Source organism: Oryctolagus cuniculus, chromosome 1 (assembly GCF_051225735.1).
Source record: "Oryctolagus cuniculus isolate XC-2025 breed Fujian yellow rabbit chromosome 1, ASM5122573v1, whole genome shotgun sequence".
Lineage (NCBI taxonomy): Eukaryota > Metazoa > Chordata > Mammalia > Lagomorpha > Leporidae > Oryctolagus > Oryctolagus cuniculus.
The window spans coordinates 2340232-2367232 of NC_142867.1; the positions used below are offsets into that span (position 1 = coordinate 2340232).

Here is a 27001-nt window from a genome sequence, read left to right on the forward strand (position 1 = left end):
CCATGCTCTGATCGGGGCAGTGGTTAGCAGGGCCGACTGCAGTGCCTCTCTGTGTCTCTGTCCCTTCGTGCGCTGCCTCTGCCGTGGTGGGCGCCCACAAAGGCCTTCCTGAGATGCAGCCCCCGGATCTCAGGGTTCCTGGCTTCAGACCCGAGCGCCGAGTAAGGGAACCAGAGGAAACCAACACTACATCCACAGGGGGCCAATGTCGCCGGGGTCCCCTCCCACACTCCAGCAACAGAGTGGAGCAGGGTCCTGGAGCAGATCAGGCCAGCCCACCTGCTCCTGGTGCCGTGGCTTTTGACCCCATGCCCTGTGGTCCCCATTCACTCGCTCGCTGGCCCAGTCCACTCTGGGTCCACGCGTCTCTGTACGCACACGCTGGCCCCAGGGGCCTCTGGGGCAGAGGGCGTGGGTCTGGATCTCAGTGTGGTGTGGTGCACTGTGGGGGCGCGGGGGACACAGGAGTTGGGGCAACGGAGTCGTCTCAGGCCTCAGTTTACATGTCTGTGAATTGGGACGGGGTAGAAGTATCCCCATTATGGTCACGAGGCGCAGCCGCTGCAAAGCCTTGTCCTGGCTCCTCCCCAAACCGCAGGGGTGGGCAGCCTCATAAAACGCTGACCCTGAACCTCCTGGCCAGCGAGTTCCCTCCCTGTCGCCTCCTTGTGCCGTGCACGGAGCCCAGAGACCACACTGCATGCAGACTCTGCCTGCCTGGCACAGACCAGCGCCTCGGCTTCCCCTTCTGCGGGCTCCGTGGAGCCCCCGGACAGGTCTGCACCACCCCACCCCGCCGCGAAGGGGGCAGGGCATGGAGCCTGTGGGTGCTCGTGACCGGACTGCCGTCCACTGTCCAGAGAGCAAGAGCCACTGGGCAGCGGCGGAGGGGCCCCCACCTCTGCACAGGTCCCCGGGAGCCTGTGAGACACACAGGTGCCTGAGAAGCTGCCGAGCAGAGGCCGCTGTGGGGCGCCCCCAGCCCCAGCCCCGTGTCACTGCAGAGCCTGCCTCGCCCCTCAGCGAGATGGGGACGCACACTGCCCAGCACCCCAAGAATGACTCACAGCCTCACGAGGACGCAACGGGAAGGGTGACCGGGAACCACGCACCAGCACCGAGTGGGACGCGGGCACTGTAGGTAGGCGGGGGCGGGACCCGGGAATGGGCCACCCTGCTGAGGGCGGGGCGCTGGCCTTGGTGAGTAGATCGGGAGGCTGCAGGGACCATACCTGCAGGCTGTAGGGGCTGGGCCTGGCTGGGACCCTCCCCCTGCCTCCAGCCTGGGTTTCCTCCATGGGAGGCTGCTCCTCTGACTGGAGCCAGGCAATGCGTGTGCGGTGCCTGGCCTGGGAGCAGCCCTGCCCTGCACACCCTGGCCCACTCCTCCCCTGCCCGAGAGGCACAGACGGGGATGGATGTGCCATCTGTGAGGGGGGAGAGCTGCCAGGTTCCCAGGTCAGGCCCCCTCCGTCTGAGCACACAGGGACAGAGGCCCAGGCTATGTCACCCCTGCACCGGCGGGTCTGAGACGGGGTGGGGTGGGACTGGGGGCCTCAGGTTCCTGGGTTGTAGTCTGAGACCCCAGGACCTCAGCTGTGGCTCTGTTTGGAGACAGGACCTTGAAAGAGGGGATTCAATGGAAGGCAAGTCGCTGGGGGGCCCTGACCCCATGGGAGAAGAGGAGATGTGTGGGGAGCAATCCGGACTAGACTAAGTTACTCGAATTAAGACTTATTCTATGCATCTGCTCTCCCACAACATGGCGCTGGGAGAGAAGTAAACAGCTTCCGCACAGCTGCCTCCAGTTCAACCAATTAACTGTAGGACTTGCTCCTGATTGGAGAGCAGCGTACTCGGCGTGTGGGCAGCCGAGTTGGGATTGGCAGAGAAGGACTATAAAGGAGGAGAGAAACGGCATGCACCAGGAACATCTATGGGGAACATCTAAGGGAACCCGTGCAGCCCCCGAGAAAGCCGGCGGTGTGCCGCTCCCCTGCGGAAGTGGGGAATGCGGCCAGGGGGAACTGCCCTTCCACGGAGGTGGAAGGGATAGTAGCCAACCCGGGAAGAACCAGCAGCAAGCCCGGGGGGGGCCGAGCAGACGAGAGAACAGCGCAGGGTCCTGTGTCGTTCCTCCACGAAGAGGGGGAGCGACAGAGATGATGACACAGGTACACCCAGGGGAGGAGACGGGGAGGAGGCGCCGCCAGCCCAGGAGAGAGGCCTGGGGAGCACCGGCTCTGCACGCCCAGCTCTGGGCCCGCAGCCGCCGGGACTGGGAAGGAGGAGCCGTCTCAGGGGCTCCGTGGCGCTGTGTTGAGTCTCCACTTCACAGAGAAGGAGCCGCTGCACCAGGGCACCTGCCCTGGTGGGACCTGCACAGGCGCACCTGCCCCCGGTGGGACCTGCACAGGCGCACCTGCCCCGGTGGGCCCTGCACCCCGGCCACGCCTGCAGCACACTTCAGACTCGGAGCTATGGCAGGCTGCGGGAGACTCGCTGCCCTGCCTCCCACGACACAGACGGGACGGGCAGTTACCCCTTTGCACTTCACCCCGGTGCGGGGCGGGGGGACAGATTCAGGAAGGGCACACTCCCTGCTCGCCGAGGAGGGTGAGGTCATCAGGACATCAGGAGAGGTCTCAAGTGGCCACGCCCTAGACAGTGCACACTCCCAGCCCAGACCAGGTCACTGCTCAGAACCGCCAGGTCGCCAGCGCGTCTCTGAGCGGGTGTGTGTGCGGGTACGGGGGGTGGGGGGGGATGCAGCCAGAGGCCCTGAAGTGGTCTCAGGTACAACTTGCATTTTGCACAGCAGGTGGCTTGAGTGACAGGTCACTGCAGCATCCCACCTGCTCAGCCTCAGGACAAAGGAGCCACGGAAGTTTCTAGTCCGATTGGCGGAGGAGGACGGGACTGCTTCCCTTCTGTGCCCACGTGGCTGATCTGGGCTGGTTATTTGGTCTAGGGACCCTGGCCACGTCACCCCTGCACCCAGCAGGTCTGAGGAGGCAGGGCTGGACTGGGGGCCTCAAATTCATGTATCGGAATCTGGGGGATACAGGGGATCGGTGCTCCCCTGCAAGGTGCCCCAGCCTTTTCCTGGCCCCCACCCAGGTCAGGCAGCACCCCTGGCCAGGGCGGGGCCGGCGGAGCCGTCACGTCCACCCTCCCTCAGTCTCCAGCGGAGCACAGGTGACCAAGAATGTGCAACTCGGCAACCTCGGCTCTGCTGTGATCTTTTAACCAGGGGGCCCCGAGCTTCGGCGCTGCACTTTGCCAGAGCACCACGGGCCTGACTCAGCGTGGGCAGGAAAAGCCAATCGCTCGTGGGATCACTGCGAGATTCCCAACCGATTCCACAGTTCAGCGGGCGGGGCAGATGGCAGAGGGGGAGATCTGGGGCCTGTCTGCTCTGCTGTCCAGCACAGCTCCTGCCCAGCCAGCGGGGCCAGCCCTCCCTCCCCCGGGAGCTGTGGGTCCAGGAGCTGAGACTTGGGGGCGCAGTTGGGTTCGGGCCACGGGGAGGCAGGCAGAGGTGTGGGTGATGGCAGGCAGAAGGAGCTCCCCAGAGGGGCGAGTGCTGTCACAGCGAGAGGGGTCCCTGGCAGCCACGGGTGAGGGACCCCCGAGCACCCCACTTGAAACGGTGCATCAGCGTCTGGCCCCTCCGTGGCCCTTGGCTCTGCGATGGCTGACCGCCTGCCGTGGGGCCTAATCCGGCCGTCTCCTGGCTGACTCTAATGTGCAGCTCCTCTTCCCCTAGTGGCCCCACAGTCCTTGTCCCTCTGCCTGGACAGAAGCAGCGACGACGACACTGCTCAGGCCCGTGCTGGCGTGACGGGGCGGTGCCCACGGCTCGGGACAGCCCCAGAGGGGCTGCCATCCACTCCCACCCGCAGAGAGAGGTGGGAATCGTGTGACTGGGGTCCTGATGCTGCCAACTCACTCCCGAGCCCCTGTCACATCCCCCACAGCCAGGGCTTGGGGCGTCTCTGCCTGGGCACCCCACAATTCCCACCACTGCCTCCGGATGCCCCTCCCCCACCTGCCTGAGGGGCATTGGCACCCTGAGCGGCGGGCAGGTGCGAGCGGCCCTGCTCCGGACAGGGCTCCGCGTTGCCGCGTCCCCGGCTTCCACACCCCCAGTGGCAGCTTGGTTTCCTCACGGGTGACACAGGGCAGTTTCAGCCTTCAGCCTGCAAGGCTGGGAGGGTGGCAGAGCAGGTGGGATAAGTGCTCAAAGCCTGATGACCATGGCCCGAATCGCATCCTCCCAGGGCCCCAGAAGCGTCCTGCGGGGCCTGAGTCCCTCTACCCTGCTCCTGGCCCTCCACACGGCAAGGGTCCTCCTGCAAGGGCCCTGGGCCCACGTCGCCAGGTCCACTGCTGTCACCACCTCGGCGCTGGGAAAAGGGAGCCCTCATTGGCAGGGTTCAGCGATGCCCAAGGTCGTGCCAGGATTTGACCTTGGCCTGTGGGACCTTGTGTTTCAGCCTTGGCCGCCACACCAGGACCACAGCCGGGGCTTGTCCAAAAGCTGGCCACCTTTTCACGGAGCTGGAGGCCGGAGGAGCCGACCAGGGTGCCCACGCTTCCGGCCTGGGGCAGGAGTCCTCACATGGGGTCGCTTCCTCTCCTCACAGGGCACTGGCCTCCCCACGACCATGTCCGATCCCTGTCATCTCTGAACACCATCCCCTTGTGGACAAGACTCCCACAGCTGAGCCGGGGCCACTCAGTCCACAGTGCTTTTTCCTCCTGGCGCCCTGGACCGTGACTGCTGTCTGCCCCAATGAGCTCTTCACGGTTGTGCTGTGCCTCAGTGGGCCTCCCCACAGCGCCTGCCCGCACGGCGTCCACTCAGTGCACTGCCACCCAGCCACAGAAGGGAGGGAAGCGTGGATGCCACTAGGATGTGGCCGGACCCCAGCCTGGTGCCACGCGCACGTGAGACAGGGAGCAGATGAGTCGGTTAAAAGCAGGCTTGAAGAAGCTCCAGGGCTGGGAGCTGGGGCTCTGGTGCATTTCCTGGTGGTCTCTGCTTTCCAGTGACCTCCAGGGGGCGCTGTCTCCTCTCTGGGGAGGAGCAGCTCCTGCTGGGAGTTGGCGGAAGAGCCAGCAGCCCCTGCTGCCGGCCCAGGTGGGCTGGACGCTCAGGAGTGAGCAGCTGGGGAGGAGGTGGGGGCTTCAGCCGCCCCAGCCACCGGAAGTTCCGGTCCCATCCCCTTCAACTGCCCGGTGCCTGGAGCCTGCTCTGGGCCAAGGCACAGGCAAAGCCACTGGCAGGTGTCTCTGGTGGTCCCTGGGGTAGGCTCCAGGCACCAGGTGGCCAGGTGGGCCCCAGTGCCAGCTCCCCCCCGCCCCCACCCCCGCCATGGCTCCTGCAGCTGAGCCCACTCGTGCTTGTTAAAAATACACAGCACCATCTGCGGCAACTCGTAATTTAATAAACGCATTTGTGATGTGGCGGAGGCTTGTTTCAAAGGCCGGCTCTTATCTCTGGGCTGTGGCTCTGGGGCCCACGGGGAGCCCCCCGCCTGGCTCAGGGCCATTCTCTCCTGCCAGCCCTGAGGACAGCACAGCTTCTGTGCCCAGATTACACCCCGGGGGAGGCAGAGCAGCTCCGAGCCCAGCCTGGAGCCCCAGGGCGCTGGGAGGGTGAGGGAAGGTGGCAACCAGAGGTGCCTCCTGGGCCCACGCCCCCGGCCGTGCTGAGCTCCGTGGACCTCAGGGCGTCACAGGAGCAGGGATGTCTGAGCAGAATCCTAGAATGGGCGTGGAGGGCCTGGCAGGGCCACTCCCCGGGGCCATGGCTTCTGGCCGCCTCATCTGCGTCCTCCGGGCAAACACGCGCCCAGAGTCCCTGCTGCCACGCATGGCACACGGAAGCGTGGGCTCTGCCCGCCTGTTCAGGGCAGTTCCCCTTCCCCCGAGATCCCGGGTGCTCGGGTGGTCAGGGTCTGCCTGGAGCTGGGCTCTCACCTGACCTGGGGGCTCCTGGGGGCCTCTGTGCCCAGGGCCACAGACACAGGACCAGCAGAGGAGCCTCTGTCTGTGGGGGGCCTCAATTCATTTTTAAAGATTTGTTTTACTTATTTGACAGGTAAAATGACAGAGAGAGAGAGAGACAGACAGACAGACAGACAGACAGACAGATCTTCCATCCACTGGCTCACTCCCCAAATGGCTGCAATGAGTAGGGCTGGGCCAGGCCAAAGCAGGAGCCTGGCCATTCGGGTCTCATGTTGGGTGCAGGGGCCCAGTACTTGGGCCACCTCCTGCTGCTTTCCCAGGCCACAGCAGAGAGCTGGATTGGAAGTGGAGCAGCTTGTATGAGATGTTGGTGTCACCGGCAGTGGCTTAACCGTCTGCCACCACAAGGGGCCCAGCGGTGCCTGCATTCCGTACCCACGTTGAAAACCCACAGCAGACACCCTCTGCCCGCTGGAGACAGCTGAGCATGCACACACCTGTTGCTCAGGTGGACAGCGGTGGGGGTGGGGGGCATGCTACCCCATGTGACACACGCGGGGCTGACGACCTCAGGGTGCTCTGGCAGCAATGTCAGGCTTGGTGCCTGCTGGGTGTTCCCCGCCCTGGGCCTCCCTCCCGACCTGCCCTCTGCCCTGGCTTCCTCCGCGTGTGTTCTATGCACGGCACAGACACCGAAACAACCACGAGGACGCCAGGGGCTGCTGGTGTGCAGGAGGCGCAGGGCAGCCGAGGGAGCCCCCAGACCGTGGCTTTGCAAGTTCCGAGCAGCCAGCGCTCTGGCACAGCGGGCTTGGCTGCCGCCTGCCACGCCAGAATCCCACACACGAGCACACTGCTCCGCTTCCAATCCAGCTCCCTGCTCACGCGCCTGGGAAGGCAGCCGAGGACGGCCCAAGTGCTTGGGCCCCGGCACCCATGTGGGAGACCCGGATGGAGTTCCTGGCTCCCGGCAGGTCCAGCCTTGGCTGTTGTGACCATCTGGGGAGTGAACCGGAGAGGGATCTCTCTCTCTCTCTCTCTCTCTCTCTCTCTCTCTCCCCCTCCCTTTCTCCCTCTCTTTCTGAAACTCTGCCTTTCAAACAAATAAATAAATCTTTTTTTTTTTTTTTTTTTTTTGACAGGCAGAGTGGACAGTGAGAGAGAGACAGAGAGAAAGGTCTTCCTTTTGCCGTTGGTTCACCCTCCAATGGCCGCCGCTGCAGCCGGCGCACCGCGCTGATCCGATGGCAGGAGCCAGGATCCAGGTGCTTTTTCCTGGTCTCCCATGGGGTGCAGGGCCCAAGCACCTGGGCCATCCTCCACTGCACTCCCTGGCCATAGCAGAGAGCTGGCCTGGAAGAGGGGCAACCGGGACAGAATCCGGCGCCCCGACCGGGACTAGAACCCGGTGTGCCGGCGCCGCAAGGTGGAGGATTAGCCTATTGAGCCACGGCGCCGGCCCTAAATAAATAAATCTTTAAAAAGACAGTCCCATGTGAGGCTGACAGTGAGGCCGGTACCAGCAGGGGTAGGAGGTTTTCCTTCACCCTCAGGCCCTGTCGGAGCTGTCACTGCCCCTCCCTCTGCGGAAGCCTTCTGTTCACCCCCAGACCCGGTGAGCCTGCCCGGCTCCTGGCGGTCAGCACATCCCGTCCGCACAACACCTGGCCCTGAGGTCAGGAGATGCTTCTGTGGGCGCCCTGTGGGAGGCCCGTCCAGAGTCCAGCCATGAGCCAGGCCAGCTGGAACCCTGGTGAGTCCAGAGCCAGCAGGAGGTGTGTGGGGACCAGGGAAGTGGACCCCACTTCCAGCTGTGGGGGGGGCAGCAAGGGCACCCAGCCCCCACCGTGCGTTTGCCGAGCAACATACAATGGCACACAAGGACCTTGGGGCGGCTGTGCCAGGCTGGGGAGGGGGTGGGTGACGGCAGCGCAGAGTAGACGAGGGGGAGGAGGTAACACGGACCGGAAGTTGGCCCCAGTGGCCCTAAGAGAAGAAATGCCCACAGGGTCCTAGATGCTGAAAGGAGCGGAGCCGGAAGCTGTACACTGTTTCTGAGCAGGGCTGCCCGCGAGGGCAGGAGGACTGATCCTAACCCGAGCTTTGGCCTGCGGAGAAACAGGGGACCACCCAGCCCCACTCCCCGGTGCGCGGCCGGCATATCAGAGAGGGCCCAACTCTCACTCGCCAACCCAGATGTCAAAACCCCAACCAGACAATAGCAAGTGGAATCCAGCAACGTACAACAAAGCTGACGCCAGCGGAAAAACCAATTCATGCATTCAATTAGCAACATCATGCGATCCGCGCAAACGAGGCAGAGCGCTCGGGGAAGCCGCGTGTCCCCCTGGCACACTGCGAAGGAGCTGAGCTTCCATGAGCACCGAGGTCGTGTGTCCGAAACGCCACCGTCAGCAGGTGCGCCACGGAGCAGGACGACCTCTGTCCAACACCGCCCTGCAGGTGAGAGGGAGACAGACTCGGGACAGTGGCAGGGGAAGGTGGAGATTAATGAGTCCAGCAAGGCGCCCACTACACCGTGTGCCAGCAAAAGTCAGTGGATTTTGGAAGACGCACCGTGAAGTCACCATGGCTACGGAAGAACGGATCCGGGAGGGGTGCGAAGGTCTTTAAGGGGTGCTTCCGAAGCCTGTTTGAGAGACCTTACGGAAGTGGTCACACAGTTGGATCTGAATACAACGTTGCAAATCTCCCAGCCTATGTATTCCGGGTTGAGGCAATGCTGACCAGTTTTAATGAACCCACGGAAGAGCAATGAGGCACGGATCCTGGCCTGACCCTGGGCAGCTCGGGGCTGTGATCAGAGGGAAGGGAAGTGGCATCCAGAGAGGCCGGGACAGGGCCCGGAAGGCGCTGGCACCTGCGCCAGGGAGCTTTGTTCCTCCGTGGAGCTCGGAGAGAGGTGTCTGATGCCACAAACATGGAGGCCAAGTGGTGGACGGGAGAAAAACACGAGGGTGCATCCCTACCTCACCCCACGCACACGCAAGATCCCTGAATGCTCGGGCTAGACCTCACGGGGCCAGGCAAACACACTGACCTCCTAGAAAATGGGGTAAGAAGACAGCTTTGTGACCTTTAAGTAGAAAAGTTCGTAAACAAGATGCAAAGTCACAAGCTGGCTGAATCCCGCCACTTTAAACGGGGAACTGCCTGCCACAGAAAGTCAAGACGCGGAGGTTATCAAACAGAGTGCACGAGGGGCATCGGTCAGAGCGAGACAGGCACCCCCCACCCCGAGGGTGGCGAGGAGTGCGTCTCAGAAAGGGGCCGCAGATGGCCCGGAGACGCAGGAAAAGCAGCCCCAGTCCACGCTCGCCATCGGGAAATGCAAATTACGGGCCAGGGAAAACCGTTGAAGGCCACACCACTGGCGGAACCCAGCAGGTCTGGGCCACGGCGGTGAGTGCAGCTGTGGCCTTGCAGCCTGACGCCACCCAGGTCTGGCAGGTTCCACCGCGGAGAGCCCTGTGCCGCCAGCCCCTGGAGCCAGACGCTTGGCTCCCGCCGGCCCCTGCTCACACACGCGGGTACTCTGAACACAGCTGCTCAGTCATGGGAAGCAGAAGGTGACCAGGACGATGGGCATGGGGGTGGCGGTGAGGACCACGACCTGCTAGGGGTGGTGTGGGGCGTAGGTTCACCCGGGGGCAACATGTGGCCCAGGAGAGCAGGGCAGGGTCCTCCCTGTCCTCCCCGACTCTCAGCATTGCGACGTGGAAGTCACTGCACTTGGCGATGGCAGGAAACACCGATGGATGTGCACGGACAGATAAGCCGCCTGCACATCCCATCAGCTTACTGTATGGGAAAATCACGCCCCAGTAAATTCACAGCGTCTGCTTCACGTACAATATCAACACACGGGACGCATCACCTCCAGGCGGAGATGCGCTTGGCCCGTGGCTCTAGGGAATGGACAAAGGCCCTTTCTGCTCACAGGAGGGCAGAATCCCCCACGGCCAGGGGGATGCAGTGTGGCCCAGCGGAGCCTGCCAGGCACGTGGACGCGCCAGGAGCAGGTCCTCCTGGAACACGGGCGTAGCCGGCAGTGGGAGGACGGGCAATGGCAAGCTCTGCCGAGAGACCGCGGCCCAGCGAGGAAAGCCACAGGGGGGCACGGGGGGGCATGGGGGGCCCCTCAGAGCCGAGGACCCCCCACAGTGCGCCTTGCTGAGCCAGTAACTTCCAGGTGCAGGGGGGAAATCGTCACGGTGGCTGAGGCCACCACAAGGGTCCAGGCACAGACAGCAAGCCACACCTGTCACCACACCCGACGCCCCTCCCCACCCCCTCCACACCCCGTCCCTGCACAGCATCGCCCTGAGGCGCTGCCCTCCCTCCACTCGGGAACGCAGCGCAGGCCGCCTTAGGCCCCTCTTCCCTGCCTGTGGTGCTTGGCTGTGAACATCACCGGGCTCAGCCCTTATCCAGGTTACAGTCAAAGTGCCACCTCCTCCAGGAGGCCCTCGCACGCCCCACCCCGTTTGCCCAGGTCCCTGTTCCCTGCCTGTGGCCTGGCGGCACGTTCCCAGGCTGGGAAGTTGTTCCTGCCTGACTGCCTGAGTGAGAACACGTCAAGTAGAGGAACACGGCTGCTTTCATCGCTGCTGCAGACTTGCGCTCAGTGGGGACAGTCATTCCTAGTGGGTGTCACCACGAGGCCAGGACAGAGGCAGAGAAACTCGCTCAAGGTCACACACGCGTACACATCACATGTCACGCATCAGCCATCACACATACACCTCACACGTGATGCATTACCCCATCACGTGCACACATCTATCATGTATGACACATCACCCATCACAGCATGCCTCATGTATGACACACTACCCCATCACATGCATACACCATGTATGACACATTACTCTATCACATGCACACATCTATCGTGTATGACACATCACCCCACCACATGCATACATCATGCATGATACATGTATACATCATGTATGATGATGCATTAATCACATACACGCACACCTCACATGTAATTCACTACCTCCTATGTATACATCCATCATGTATGATGCATTAGCCTGACACACACATGTGTATCCATCAAGTGTGATACATTAGCCCATCACACATACACACAGCACACATGATACATTACCCCATCATGTGTACACGTCATTAGCCTGTCACACACATGTATATCCGAGTGTGATGCATTAGCCAATCACACACACGTGCATGTGCCACCTTCCACACAGAATGCCACGTATGAGCGTCCGCACACAGCAGCACACCCACGGAGGTCACACTGAGGAACCACTGGATTCTCGGGCAGCCTGTGTGGGTTGGCCCCCACACGCCCGCCTTACAGACAACAACCGGAGGACGCGCACCTCCTCCTCTTTGGGGTGCCTGCTTTCCTTGAGCCAGGGCAGGGGACAGTGAGACAGGGAGGTGGCAGTCAGCCCCCTGTGGTCCCGCCAGCTCCAAAGCCATACCCCTGCTTGCAACTATATAGAAGATGCAGCTGTTCCTGTCCCCCACGTCCTCCTCCGAGGGAGGTGTGAAGCCAGCAGGAGGGAGCACAGGGCGCAAAGGACCCTTCTGGAAGGATTAACCAGTCTCCCCTGCCCGGGACGAGGAGGTGCGTGGAGCAGCACCGGGGAGGAGCCCTGGGGGGACCACCGGGGGACGGGGCGGCCCTGACCGGGACAGCAGGCTGGGGCTGCTACTGCCAAGGCTCTTGGTTGGAGCAGCTGCAGGGTCGCTGGGAACCGCCCTGACACTGCCCCAAGACCCGTCTGGAGACCACGGCTCCCTGGAGTAGGAAACCTCCGCTGCTGTTCTCGGTTCTCCTGAGGGCAGCCTCAGGGCCCCTGCACGGGCTTTTCCGGCTCCTTTGACCACCTCCCTCCACCCTTTCTAGCCAAGAGACTCCTCCAGTCCCCAGGGACCCCGGGACACACAGCTCTGGGGTGCCGATGCAGGACGTGGGCACCTTGCCAGCCCTCCCAGTGTGGGGCCGAGCCCTGCGTTCCTGAGCAGCTCCCAGGTCATCTGAGGCCGTGGGTCCCGGCCCACGCTTGGCACCCAAAGTCCTAGAACCCTGGCTCCTCCATCTTTGCACTGACCACCAGCTCCCCACGTGCCACAGCCGCCGGTGCCTGCCAGGACCACCTCCTGGAGTTGCGCAGCCCTGAGGCCCAGCTCCACGCCCTGGCCCCTGCATGGCCCCCAGGACCTCATCAGTGGCCAGGAGGTGGCCCAGGGGCAGTGCTGAGATGGGACATTCTCCATTCCTGGTGCCCGGCGCTCCTCCAGCCTCAGCCCCAGTGCTGGGTCTGGCGGCAGTGGCCAGGCAGCAGGCAGGTGTGGGAGGGCAGGATGGGGCAGTGGGCAGGTGCGGGAGGGCGGGGTGGGGCGGTGGGCAGGTGCAGGAGGGCGGTGGGCAGGTGGGGGAGGGCGGGGTGGCAGGTGTGGGAGGGCGGGGTGGGGTGGTGGCAGGTGGGGGAGGGCAGGGTGGCAGGTGGGGGAGGGCGGGGTGGCAGGTGGGGGAGGGCGGGGTGGGGTGGTGGCAGGTGTGGGAGGGCGGGATGGGGTGGCAGGTGGGGGAGGGCGGGGTGGGGTGGTGGCAGGTGTGGGAGGGCGGGATGGGGTGGCAGGTGGGGGAGGGCGGGGTGGCAGGCTCGGGAGGGCCGGGTGGCAGGTGCGGGGGGCGGGCAGCTCCGCTCAGCTTTGCTCCCCCGAGGTTCTCAGCTCAAGGCTCGGGTTCCCGTCCCACATGTGGCGTCCACAATTGCAGCTCTGACGGAGGAGAGGCGCTGGCCGGGCGGCAGGTTTGGCAGGAATCTGGAAGCCACACTTGGCTCTCGGGCCTTGGCCCCAGAGGGAGGGGCACGTGTCCTGGCCAGGCTGGGGTTCCTCCCCTGGGTGCCCCACTCTGGCTGGGACGCGGACCACGGGCCCGAGGAGATTGATAAACCAGCCCCCTGGGGAGAACACACCTCCTCGCAGACTCTGTGGAGCCGCACGAGCCGGCTCAGGACTGCTGGACACTGCACCTGCTCCCTGCTGTCCCGGGAGGAACCAGCAGCTCCCAACTCACACGGGCACGCGGCCATCTGCCACCAGACAGCGGCTCTCAGCATCATCGCCACCTGGCGGGTGTGGGGCCCCAGCCAGCAGGTGGCCAGGGAGAGGCACTGGGGTTTTTTTCCTTGGGCTGCAGACTGAGCCCCTTTCAGAAAGAAGCGTTGAGTGCCAGCTCCATCCCCGTGTTCGTGGGAGAGCTAAGCAGCCGCAGTGCCCCTGCTGGACTGACCAGAGAGGCTGAGTGACCAGCTCAGGGTCACACAGCAGAGGCAGTCACAGCTCCGCCCACCACGGCCTGCTTTCCCCATCTCCAGTGAAGGCGAGTGTCCCGGACACCCTTGCTGGAAACCCCCATGTGCTAAGCCCTCTCCCTCCTCTCTGTCAAAGGGGCTCCTGGTGCCGTCACTGCTGGAGCCACCATGGCCGAATGACTGTCGGAACATCGCAGCTCTGGGGCCTGGTGCAGGGCTGTGCCTCGGAGCACTGGGACCCTGGGCGAGGCACCCAGTGGAACAGGTCTCCAAGCCTCAGTTTCTCCATCTGTGAAGTGGGGGCAGTAGAAGCAGCTGGCAGATGGGCAGGGTACAGCGCCTACTCCACGCTCAGCAGCAGGGGCCCACTCTGCCTCTGGGTCAAGTCTGCAGGGCTCAGCTCCCCGCAGGACCCAGCACGGACACGGCAGTGCCGGCCATGGGCTCACGGGAACCCATTCACAGGCGGATCCCGTTAAACCTCATCTGTTTACAGCCCGGGGGGAAAGCACTGGGTCTCAAATTACAACCCTCGCAGCTTAGCAGGCCTCTTACGCAGAACCTCATTCCCAGAGCTATAAATAGCCTCACACAGTCCCAGGAACTCTCCGGAGAGGTTCCGGCCTCGGTAAGGAGGTAATGAAGCCGAACTGACACTGATGAATTTCCGGGCTCAGCGAGAGCGGCCGGCGGGACCCACCCCCAAGCATGGGGAGGAGTCGGGCGGCTCCTCCGGGCCGTGGCCGTGGCCGGAGGGCCTGGCCGTGGGCGCGGACACAAGCACAGCTGTGTGTGGGGGAGACCTGGGGGTCAGGCCCCTGCTCCCAGGATGTGTTTACCCCGCGAGAGCCACGGGAACCAAAGCCCTGGAAGCCACTCGGAAGCAGACGCTTCCAGAAAGAGGAGAGCTCTGGGCAGTCCTGGCTGGGAGGCTGTGCGGCCTCGCGCCCCTCCCTGCCCAGGAGAAGGAGACAGAGGTCAGGACCCCGGAAGCAGTCTGGGGGCTCCTGGGCAAGCCAAACACGGCACAGCGAGTCCACCCTGGAATGCTCGGAGAGGCTGTGGAGGGGCGGGCGCGCGGCCCAGTGGTTAAGAAGCCCGCAGCCTGCGTTCGAGTTCCAGCTCCACCCCTGACCCCAGCTTCCTGCCCACCCACACCCTGGTAGGAGACAGGTGTGGGCTCAAGTCCTCGGGATCCTCCCAGCCGTGTGGGAATCCACAGGAAGCTCCCAGCTCCTGGCTTTGGCCTGGCCCTGTCCCAGCTGCTGCAGGCACATGGCAGAATGGGACCAAGAACTGGGAGATCTCTTGGTTCTTTCTGTCTCTCTCTTGCTTCTTATAAAAACTGCATGGAAGAATGGGGCCAGCGCTGCGGTGCAGTGGGCTGGGCCGCTGCCTGTGACGGTGCTGGAGCCCGAATCGGAGCGCCTGTGTGAGTCCCGCTTGCCCTGCTCTGGTCCTGCTCCCAGCTAACGCACCTGGGAGGCCAGGGGAAGAGGCTCAAGTACTTGGGCCAGTGCCACTTACGTGGAGGCTGGGATGGAGCTCTGGGCTCCTGGATCTGGCCTGGACCAGCCCTGGCCATCGTGGGCAACTGGGGGAGTGAACCAGTGTGAAGATCTCTTCCCCTCTCTCTCCATCATCCTGCCTTTCAAGTTATGTCACTTTTATTTATTTTTTATTTTTTGACAGGCAGAGTGGACAGTGAGAGAGAGAGACAGAGAGAAAGGTCTTCCTTAGCCGTTGGTTCACCCTCCAATGGCCGCCGCGGCCGGCGCACTGCGCTGATCCGATGGCAGGAGCCAGGTGCTTCTCCTGGTCTCCCATGGGGTGCAGGGCCCAAGCACTTGGGCCATCCTCCACTGCACTCCCGGGCCACAGCAGAGAGCTGGCCTGGAAGAGGGGCAACCGGGACAGAATCCGGCGCCCCGACCGGGACTAGAACCCGGTGTGCCGGCACCGCAAGGCGGAGGATTAGCCTAGTGAGCCGCGGCGCCGGCTATGTTACTTTTTGAAAGTTATGGAACCAAAGGGAGCCTCACGGGGGGCTTTGGTGCCCTGAAACCCCACTGCACATGCTTTCCTAATACGAGCTGGGCCCTGGGGTCCCCACCGCACGGCTACAGGAAGACGAATCTGTTAGGCTTCCCGCCCTGGGCCTGGGGGTCGCCACGCTGAGACCTCTGCCCAGCCCTGCCACCCCCAAGCCTCAGCTTCTCCAACGTGGAAGGGGAGCACTGTGGTCCCAGCTGCCCACCTCTGCGTCTGTAAGGAATCATTAATTCTCGAGCTCATTAATTCCCTATTTTATAGTCATCACACAGTGTACGTGCCGGCGCCCGACAGCGCCCCCCAATGGAGCAGCGGCCCTGGGGGACCTTGTGGTGTTAGCCCAGGCCCTCGCAGCCCAGGGCGGCAGAGGCAGCCGTGCTGCGCACCCTGAGGCGCCCCTGCCAGCCCCTGCATCTTCAAAGCAGCCCTCAGACCTCAGGGGCTGCGCGAGGCCTGGCGGGCAACCAGGGCGCTTGGGCCCTGAATCCCTGAAATCTTTCTCAGCTTCGAAGTCCTCTGCAAGGGCTGCTTGCAAGGGAGGCTTCTCCAGGGCCCCTGACAAGGAGAGCCCCACCGCCTCCAAACCCGGGCGAGGACACGTCCTCCCCTGGGGTGCCCACAGCTGCGGCGAGGGAGAGCAAACCCAGGGTCCCGGGCTCTGGGCCGCCCCGGGCGGGCGCCGGCAAAAGCACCCTTGGCCCAGGAGATTCGAGGGCCTCGCATGCGGGAGGTGTAGAGGCCACTTCCTGGGGTTGGAGTGGGGACTACAGGGCTCCCTGGGCAGAGGCAGAGGGCCCCGCACAGCTCCTCCCACCTGCTGGTCTCGCCCTGCGAGGGGTGGTGGGGCAGGGCCTGGGCGGGTGGCTTCCAGAACAGCGCCGTCACCGCCCTCCCTGCCCAGGGCAGCCCCTCACTGCTGTCCACCCACAGCGCATCTCCTGCCCTGCGGGACTTTCTCACCTCCAAGATGACACGGGAGAGGAGGGGGTGTCTGGGCCAAGGATGGTCAAACATTCTGTGCTATCCAGCGGCCCTGATCTCTAAAATGCCAAAAATGTGTAGACGGATGGGGCCCAGTGGCCGGGCAGTCTGGGAGGGTGGACACATGGGTCCCAGTGGCTGGGCAGTCTGGGAGGGTGGACGGATGGGGCCCAGTGGCCGGGCAGTCTGGGAGGGTAGACGCATGGGGCCCAGTGGCCGGGCAGTCTGGGAGGGTGTCCTGAGGGAGGTGTCACCTGCACGGTAGTTACTGGCAGGCGCACCGTCCCAGGAGGGCACACGGTGCCAGGCCTGAGGGGACACTGCCCCAGGTCCCTGGGGCTGCATCTGTGTTTAGTGCTGGTCCACACCCCTGACAGCGCACCGACTGGTTCTGCCTTTCCCCCCGAACTTTCTGAAAACCGTATCTCCCTCCATCCTGGGTTGGACACTTCATCCCCACCGCTGTGCCCGGGGCCACGCCCTCCTGGAGCATAACCATGGCTGCCGTGCCCCAAAGTGTGACGGGCACCCACACACCCAGGTGGGCACAGCTGCGTGTCCTCTAACTCAGCTCCACCCTGACTCCCGCAGACGTCAGACCCCAGGGGTTGAGGTGTGTTCCCCACAGCAGACCCCCACTCAGAGGAGCCTCCCATTGGGGGACATCTGGTTTCACTGACTTTCTTAGGCGGTTCCTGGACCCTAGGGAGATCCCTGACCCGCCTTCCCTGGCTCATTCCCAGGCCAATACCAGGACACAGATGGGCAGGTGCACAAGGCCAGGGATGGGGACCAGCACGGAGCTCCTGCGCCCTGGCCGCCCACCACTCAGGAGCTCCCTGAAGCCAGGCCCTGGGGGTCGTGCGGAGGCCTCAGTGTGCAGAGGTGGACAGGTCACCGCTGGCTCTGGTGACAATCAGCCTGGCCTCCCTCCCTCCTGGGAAGCGAGGGTGGGGTTCAAAGTCTGGTCCCCTAGTCCCGCACCTGGGCTTTGCCGTCATTGTCCCCACCTGGAAGCCGCTCCCCACCACTGCCAGGCGCCAGCATCCAAAAAGGCAGCGGTCACCTTGAGGAGCCCAAGGATCTCAGAAGTTGTGTGGGACAGAGGGGCCCAGGCCAGATTGTAGCTCACGTCACCACCTGCCACTCAGTGTCACCACCTGTCATTCATCCTGCTCACATGCCACCACCTGTCATTCACACGTCACCACCTGCCACTCACACGTCATCACCTGTCACTCACATGTCATCACCTGCCACTCAGTGTCACCATCTGTCATTCATCCTGCTCACATGCCACCACCTGTCATTCACACGTCACCACCTGCCACTCACACGTCATCACCTGTCACTCACATGTCATCACCTGCCACTCAGTGTCACCACCTGTCATTCATCCTGCTCACATGCCACCACCTGTCATTCACACGTCACCACCTGCCACTCACACGTCACCACCTGTCACTCACATGTCATCACCTGCCACTCAGTGTCACCACCTGCCACTCAGTGTCACCACCTGTCATTCATCCTGCTCACACGTCACCACCTGCCACTCACACGTCACCACCTGCCACTCACACGTCACCACCTGTCACTCACATGTCACCACCTGCCACTCAGTGTCACCACCTGTCATTCATCCTGCTCACGCATCACCACCTGCCACTCACCCTGCTCAGAGCACCACCTGTCACTCACTCATTCCCCACTGCTGGGCTGCACTCCATGCAGGAGCAGCCAAAGCCAGACCTTGCTTGCCACTGCAGGACTCTGAGTATGTGCGTGGCCGGGCACGTGCCACGGAGGGGTGTGTGTGTGTGTGTGCCATGGAGGTATGTGTGCATCACAGAGGGGTCTGTGTGCCACGGAAGGTGCGTGTTCCACAGAGGGGTGTGTGTGCATCACAGAGAGGCATGTGTGTGCCATGGAGGGTGTGTGCCACAGCATTTGTGTGGCATGGAGGGGTGTGTGTGCCAGGGAGGGATATGTGTGTGCCACAGAGGGGGGTGTGTGTGCCACGGAGGGGCGTGCTGGTTCCCTTAGCAGGCACATCTTCGCTTCTAGTGTTTTCCATGAATGCTGCAAACTTGCGACTCCGCTCAAGCGTTTTCTGTATTTTTAAACAAAGCGCAGAAACCCTGTGTGTGGCACTGGTACAGATTGAACCACGTCCCCCACAAAGATCAGTGTCAGCCCCCCTACCTCCCCCACACCGCCGCACGCAAACAGGGCCTTCGCAGACATAACTAAGAAGCAAGCAAACATGAAATCATGCTGCAGCAGGTCGGGCCTCATTTAATAGGACCCATGTCCTTCTAAGTGGAGGGAGATGTGGACACAGGCCACGTGGCCACGTGGGCAGGGACTGGAGCCACGCGGCTGCGGCCAGCGCAGGGCAAGGCTGCTGACAACCGCCAGGAGCTGGCGCAGGCAGGGAGGGGACTCGGGCAAAGGACCCAGCCCTGGAGCAAGGTCAAGTGCAGAGTGTGGGCAGAACAGGACCAGAACACAGGGCGCAGTGTTTGCGAGGAGGCGGGGTCTGCCACTGGCACATGGGCCAAGCTGTCAGGAACACGGCTCCACGGAGCAGACAGTGGGCGTGTAGGGTGTGTCGGGGCCTGAGTCTGACCTGAGACACCTGGGGGTGATGCCTGAATCCCAGCCCCGAGTCCCCGGAGCCCACGGTGTTCACGTTAGCCCCGTCCTACAGGGCAGGAGGCCAGGCCACTGTCCCTGGGCTCCCAGGAATGCCAGGCCCTGGCCCCAGAGCCCATCCTGGGCCTTGCACGGCTGGGACTCCGTTACAGAGTCAGACTCGGGTGTGGCTGCTCAGAGAAGGGAGACTCAGCCCCTCAGGGAGCAGCGACCGCGAGGACCCTGCCCCTTGCACTGGACGTCCTCCGAGGACCCTGCCCCTGCACTGGACGTCCTCCGAGGACCCTGCCCCCGGCACTGGACGTCCTCCGTCCTGAGAATGAGAATCAACCCTGGCCGGTGGCACTGGGTGGTCACCCACTGGCTGAGCTGGAGACAGTCCCCAGGCGGCTGTCTAGGGCCATGGTGCAGACAGAAGCAACCTGTCACACACAGCGTCCTTGGGCGGCGAGCTTGGTGGGGACAGCGAAAGCACCGGGTGTGGGGTCATCTAGTCAGCCGGCGGGAGCTGCTCCCTGCCTGCCTGCACCCCCACCACATGTCCTGCTGCCCGCAGGCCCCGCTACGGCCCGAGGACGACCCCCCCCCCCACGGCGTTCTGCACACGCCCCGCCCCACACTGCCCTCCTTCCTCCCAGGTGCACCCCGTGGCTCTGCGGAGGCCCGGAAGGGCAGTGCAGGAGGTCCTTCTGCTCGCCCTGGAGGTCTCGCCGGGCTGTAGTCAAGGGGTCTGCAAGGCTGGCCCCTTCCTGCCTCTTCCAGCGTCTGGCAGCCCCTGACCGTGAGGCCAGCTCCAACCTCTGCCTCTGAGCTCACCGGCCTGTCCCCGGAGCGTCCAGCTGGCTTTGCCCCCACTGTGAGGGCACTGTCCCCACACTCAGGCCCAGCCCACAGCCCAAGCAAGCGGCTTGACCATCGCACCCGCAAAGGCCCTTTGGCCGTGGAAGGCGACGGAGCCTCAGATCCTGGGGATGAAGATGTGGGTATCTTGGGGCCAGCATTCAGATGGCCACAGGGAGGCAGCACAGAGAGATAAGGAAGCCAGGGCCCTGCGGAGGGGTGCCGGTGCGGGAGAGGGGCTCTGCTCCTTCCCGCTCTCTCCTGGTCCCAGTGGCCGCCACGCTGGGACAGGCCCTGGCAGCACTGTGGCGGGGTCCCGGGAGGAAGGCTGGTAGTGTGGGGGGCGCGTGGCTGGGGCATCTCTGAGAGAGAGGCCTGTGCAACTCGGGCGAGCCCCCAGCACAGGCCTCAGTTGTTGAAGGAGGTCCAGGGGACCAGGGTTTGAGAAGAGTCCAAAAGAAACCAGGAGTCAAGAGTGAGATACTTGAGGGCTAAGTGAAAGATGGCAATAGAACATTCTGGAAGAGAGAGAGTTCTGTATCCCTTCCCCCCCCCCATTTAAAAAAGTTATTTAATTTATTAGAGACACACACAAGGACAGACAGCCTCTTCTTCCCACTAGTTCACTCCCCAAATGCCTGCAACAGCCGGGTCCTGGCAGGAGCTGAGGGCTCCACCCAGGTCTCCCATGAGGGCGGCTGGGGCCCAAGGACTTGAGCCATCGTCTGCCGCCTCCCAGGGTGCACATTAGCAGGAGCTGGAATTGGGAGTGGAGCCAGGATTCAAACCGAGGCACTCAGATCCGGGACGCGGGCGTCTCCAGCACCAGTGCCTGCACCTGCCAGGCCCCGCCCTTGCTTCCACCTGTGGGCCTGGAGGGCGCCTACACTTGTCCTGCACCTGCCAGGCCCCACTCCCATTACTGCCCATGGGTGAGGGAGCCTGTATGTGCCAGGTCCCGCCCCCGTTACTGCCCAGGGGTGAGGAGGGCACCTGCCAGGCCCCGCCCCCGTTACTGCCCATGAGTGAGGAGGGCAACTGCCAGGCTCCGCCCCCATTACTGCCCATGAGTGAGGAGGGCACCTGCCAGGCCCCGCCCCCATTACTGCCCATGGGTGAGGGAGCCTGTATGTGCCAGGTCCCGCCCCCGTTACTGCCCATGAGTGAGGAGGGCACCTGCCAGGCTCCGCCCCCGTTACTGCCCAGGGGTGAGGAGGGTGCCTGCACCTGCCCTGCACCTGCCAGGCCCCGCCCCCGTTACTGCCCATGAGTGAGGAGGGCACCTGCCAGGCTCCACCCCCATTACTGCCCAGGGGTGAGGAGGGTGACTACATGAGAGCATTTTTCCCGCAGGCGATGGAGGATGAAATGAAGTCGTAAATCGGGGAGGGACTGGTTCCCGTGTCCCGGCCCAGACCCCCGACCTCCAGGACAACCTGGCTTCTGGGACTGTGTGTGGCTGTTTGACCTGAGCTGAGACATCAGTCCTTAACATGTCTCTCTGTCCTGACCCCATTTCACAGACAGGGAAACAGAGGCAGGAGCTGCCAGGGACCTTGCTCCATCCAAGGTCACAGTGGGATTGGAACACAGGTCCCACAGCTCTGACCCCAGCCGGCTCAGAGTCTGACACTCCCCCAAACAACCCAGGCTGGAGACTTGCTGATGGGGGATTTGCAAGGTCTGGAGATGGGACAAGGACAGGCCACTGTTATGCAAGGGTCCAGCACAGGCCCACGGCGTATCCTACATGCGGTGTATGGCTCAGAAGGCTTCAGTGCGGGGTGAGGGGCAGGTGTTACTGATGGCGGGGGTGGGGGCGGGATGCTGCGCCTAAGGCCTCCTGCTGCGTCTTCCCTCCCCACTGTGCCCGCGTCTCCTCCCAAGTCTGCCACGCTGTGGTGAGGACTCCCGCAATACAGCCACGTGCAGGGCGCGGGGCCCCGGGGTCAAGGGTGTCTGTGTGTCGCTAGGGCAGTGGTGAGCCCGACAAGAGCAGGTGGCCATCACCCCGGCCCCCTTCAGAGCGGCTCTGCTGCCCACCCACCCCAGCCTCTACATCTCAGCTGCAGGCCTGCAGCCACCCAGCCACAGGGGAAGGGGTCGGGGTCCCTGCTCTGTCACGGCTCCGGCCTCCTCTGGATAAAGGTCCTGGGCTGCCCAGCTCGCCCCCAGTTCAGGTGGCCGGAGACGCAGGCAGCGCACCACGGCCGGGCGCACTGCTAGGAGCCTGGTGGCCCTTGGCTTCCCTCGGCGTGCGCCTCGCTCCTCCGACAGGGGTCGCTGCACTTAAGAACCACCTTGAATCCCGCAAGACCTCCTTCTGAGCCTGTAACCCTTGCCCTCTGACCCTATCCGCCAGGACCCCGCCTCCCAACACTGTTCCCAGTGGGTGGTTTTGGGGGGTGGGAGACAGGGTCCAACTCACTGTACTCTAATGCATTCCTTAAATGGAAGCCAAACAAGCAGGAAAAACATACAACACACACCACGTACATGCGTGTTCACACACATGCACACACATGTTACTGTAGCTCACACAAGCCCTTGGCACCCTGGAGGTCAAACTGAAGTCCCCTGGTGCATCCTGCAAGGTCTGTGCCTGCCTCGCCCCCCCAGGCCCTGGCCCGCCCCACGCCTGGGCCTTTGCAGCATGAGTCCCTGGCAGAGGAAGCTGGCTGACCCTGCCCGCGGCCCACACGGCTCTGGGGCCAGGCTCAGTGCACGGCCTGCCCCCTGGGGAAGACCCTATCCCCAAAGTCACTGCCTGCCCCTCCCCCCACCGGCTCCATTGCCTACCCAGAGGCATCACAGGCCCAGGCCGGGCGGCTGGGGGCTGTGGCATGTGACAGGTGCTCAGGAAACAGAGCGGAGACAGGCTGGGAGGGAGGGAGGGAGGGAGGCAGAGAGGGAGGGAGGCAGGGAGGGAGGGAGGCGGGGGGGAGGCAGCAGTGACTCTTCCATCCCCTTCACTTTCCAAACAGAAGGTCCAACATGGGGCTGCAGCCACCCCAGCTGCTCAAACTTAATTAACTCAAAATACAGTTAAGAGCTCAGAGCCTTGGTCACACGGCTGCATTCTAACTGCTCCATAGCCGTGTGGAGCCAGCAGTGCCCGAGCGAGCAGGTGGGGCATTTCCAGAAGGTTCTCCCAGACCGTGTTGCTCCATGAGAGGCGGTCACTGCTGCAGGGCCCTGGGCTTCTCCTGACCTCCTGTGTGGGTGGGCAGGAGCCAGGGCTGCAGGGGGCAGAGGACCCTGGCTGACCCCGCTGGGCTGCCCTGGCCGGGCTCACACCTCCGGCCTACAGGGTGTGTGCTGGACTTGCCACCCACATGTGGATCCCCTGGGCCTGACCCTGCGCGGGGAGGGGAACATTTGAGTGTGGCCATGCAGGGCAGAGGCCCTGGTTACCCTGGAAGGGGGTGTCCCAGAGCCTCCTGGGATGCATGCACCCTTCCTGTGGGAGCCTCAAGCCTCAGGAGGGGCCGGGCAGGACTCAGGGACAAGTGTCATGGTCCGGGTTTGGGACCTGAGGACACCAGGTAGGTGCATCCTCCTGGGCCTGGGCAGAGCTGTGAGGGCAGGCAGGCTTCCCGAGGGTGCTGCCCCCGCTCCCCAGTCCCCACCTGCAGCCTGAGGCTGAGGGGTCTGCTGGGGAGGGCTGACCCGGCACAGAGTGAAGCCAGCCACGCCCACCTGCCTCCTCAGGGGTCCACTCCCAGAAGGTCCCACATAGGCAGCTCGCGGCTTCAGCACTGAAGTATAGCACCCGACGTCACAACTGGGGAGTGCCACGGGCGCCGAGCCGCTAGAGGCCAGAGATGCTGCCAGACGCCCTGTGCCAAGCAGGGCCAGCCCTGTGACGCAGCAGCCCAGCCCCTGGGCCACCGCTGGGGACAAGCATGGCCTCCATCCCTGCCCCAGGGTCAGCTCTGCAAATACCTCCCACCCCGCCCACCATCAGATCCGTCTGCTCTCCTGTCCAGGGCCTCCTGAGGCGGTGAGCAAGGCCCGCCAGCCCACCCCGCCCGCACTCTGGCCACCAGCTGTGAGCTGAGCTCCAAGATTTGTGAGGGAGACGGAGGGCGTGGGGTGGGGGGCTCCCACACCCACTGTAATCACAGAGCAGGGCCCGGGAGGCGTGGGGCAGAGGCCAGGAAAGCATCCAAAACCCAGGGCTCCTGTTGTCCTGGGAGGAGGTGGCACGTGGGCTCCTCCTGTGTCCCTGACTGCCAGCACACACAGGGCACTCCCGGCCGGGGCCTCCCCAGAGTTCACAGGGGCTCCATTGCCGCGCTGTGTGGCTGAGCTCTCATCTCCATCCCCTGGAGGTTTATGCCAGGCCTTTCAGTCCCCGCTTGCAAAGCTGCTATGGGGTGGCCCAAAGTCCCCTCATGGATCACCAGGGTTGGAGGGGTCAGTGGCCGAGGGCCCAGGCAGAGATCCTGCGGTCAGGCAGGACAACCTCCTGGCCCTACTTCCATTTCTCACGCCCAGGAGCTGCGGCCCAGGCCTGGGGGCACCTGCCCTCGGAGCTCCCACCCCAGGACTCTCCAGTCCCCACACTCCCCAGGCCTGCAGCAGGAACAGCCTCCGCCCAGCCGCTGACCGACAGAGCCAGACATGGCGGAGGAGACCCCAGACCTGTGTGCGGGAAGGGAAACTAGGACACGCTCGTGTATCCAACACACGCCACAGAGGGAGACCCCGGGGCCGTGTGGGACCTGGGCTCTTAGGGAACCCTCTCCTGCTCAGAGAGCCGAGGGCTGCAGGCCTCCGGGGCCCCCTCCTCCACTTCCGCCGTCTGTTCTCGCCAGCTCCCCGGCAGCCTCCGTCCCAGCCTCCCATCCCGGCTGAGCTTGGTACCCCGCACGCACGGTTGCTAGGAGACTGTTGCCGAGTCGCAACTCAGCTGGCAACGGCGATGCACACCCCCGGTGGCATGGACTGCCGGGCCCATGCAGGGAGCCGGGTTTGCCTGCCCCTTGGCAAACAACGCCAGTTTTTTCCATTGACCTGGCTTCTGGCTATCGCTTGTGTTTGGGCAGGGCTAAGGGACACATGTCACAAGCACGTCTGCCCCGAGCATGGTGGGGACAGAGGCCCTGGGGGTGTGGAGCTGCCGCTCCTGGCTGCGTAGGAGCCTGCTGGCTGGGCCGGCCATCTCAGCTGGTCAAACAGCCCCACGCCACCCAGCTCTGGGGCCATCAGGTCCACGGAGGACGAGGGGCTGGGGGCATCAGCCCTGGGGCAGAAGCAGTGGGTTTGCTCCCCAAGCCACACCATGACACCCCTCAGCTCAGAGCGCACAGAGCCCACGCCAGCCAGGCTCAGGTCGGGGTGGGGGCACCAGCTCCTCAGCCAACTCAACTTGCATTTTGTGGGCACCCAACCCAGGGATTCTTTTTGTTGTTGTTTTGTTAAAGATTTATTTATTTATTTGAAAGGCAGAGTTAGAGAGAGAGAGGGAAAGACAGGGAAAGAGAGATCTTCCATCTGCTGGTTCACTCCCCAGTGGCCTCAATGGCTGGGGCTGGGCTGGGCAGAAGCCTGGAGCTTCTTCTGGGTTGCCCACATGCATGCAGGGGTCCAAGCACTTGGGCCATCCTCTGCTGCTTTCCCAGACACAGTAACAGGGAGCTGGATCGGAAGTGGAGCAGCTGAGACTCGAACTGGTGCCCATACAGGATGCTGGCGTCACAGGCAGTGGCTTTACCCACTACGCACAGAGCTGGCCTCCAGGGATACTTGTGAGGCCCTGGCATGGCCAGGGGCGGGTCAGAGGAGGCCTGGAGTTGGGGGTGGGAGCCTGGCATTGAAGGTGCCCGCCTCTAGGCCTTGCAGGTCTTGAGGGCTAATCACCCATGCCTGGACCCACTTCCTTCTGGGCACACGCAGGGTGACACCTCTTAGCCCCCACAAAGCTGCTGTGGCCACTAGACAGGTGTCCAGGGGAGACCAGACGCTGCCCAGTGCCCTGCTTGGACCCAGCCGCAGTGGTGAGGGTACACCCCCAGCTTCCTCAGTGGGACCGAGTTGACCCATCAGGGCTGTGACAGTGACCAGGAAATAAAGCTGTATGACTCTGGTGGGGCTGTCCTGCAGCCTACCCCAGGCTGTGCTGCCGGCTGCTGGCCAGGCAGGGTTGGAAGGGACATGTGCCCTCTTCCGAAGGCCACCACAGTCCCAAGGAGGAGAGAGCTTTCTCAAGACTGCAGGTCTTACAGGTGGGCCGGCTTTGCAGTTTAGGCTGGGAGGGCCCTGGTGGGACCAGGTGTGGGAAGCCACAGCGTGATGGGACCAGGGGCATGGGGACGAACAGGCGTGCTCCAGGGAGGAGGTCATGGTGGCAGAGAGGGGACCGAGGCGAGAACTGCCGGGAAGCAAGCCATCACCGCAGGCCCCACAGCAGAGGTGGGCTGGGGGCAGGGGTGGAGGTGGAAGATGCTTAGGAAGGGGGTGTTCAAACCACGGCCCCCTCTTTCCTACCTGGGTCCACTCTGACACACCTGGGCCCTCCGTGCCCTGCTGCTCCGCACCCGGGCCCTCCCTGCCCAGTCACTGCTGCACTGCATGCTCCCCGGGTTGGTGAGGCCCCGTCTGCATCGGCGGGTCGCCGTGTGTCCACCCAGAGATCGTTCCACAGGGACCTGCACAGCAGCCCACACAGCTAGGGCTGGGGCCCCTCTTCTGCAGAGGAGGGAAGAAGACGGGGGACCTGCGCGAGGCTACCCAGCCGCCTCCCTCCAAACCCGGCGTCACGCGGCCTCCACCTCCGACTTCCGATTCCCAGCTCGAGGCCGGAGATCCGCCTCCTGTGGGCTGCCAGCAGGGCCTCCGGGAGGGGCGGGGTGGCAGCAGTGGCAGCAGCTGCCCACCCACCCAGGACAGGCTTAAACTGAGCGTCTGGGAAGAGGCTATTGACTGGCAGAACGAACAGGTGCCAGGGAGCGCAGGAACCCTGGAGGCCACGGCTGGGTAAACAGACCCTGCCCGGCACAGCTGAGCGTGTTCCGTGCAGCTGAGACAGGAAGTACGCACGGGAGGCACGGCACGGCGCTTGCTCTGAACGGAAGAGACGTGAATTTTAAGCTCAGAGTTGATTCCAGCTCAGGGGTTGGGGAGGCTGGTCTCGGGCACACATGCCACGGCGTGCAGGTGCC

General features: G+C 63.6%; 1 protein-coding gene and 1 long non-coding RNA gene across 18 annotated transcripts in view; one reads left to right on the forward strand and one right to left on the reverse strand.

Moving 5' to 3' along the window:
• Positions 1–27001, reverse strand: part of SHANK2 (SH3 and multiple ankyrin repeat domains 2) — a 390809-nt gene that overhangs the window by 64614 nt on the left and 299194 nt on the right. The window lies entirely within an intron of this gene.
• On the forward strand, positions 1705–5168 carry LOC149128239 (uncharacterized). The gene is made up of 3 exons (XR_016212186.1): positions 1705–2174; positions 3770–3911; positions 4500–5168. It is a non-coding gene; the product is annotated as an uncharacterized LOC149128239 (long non-coding RNA).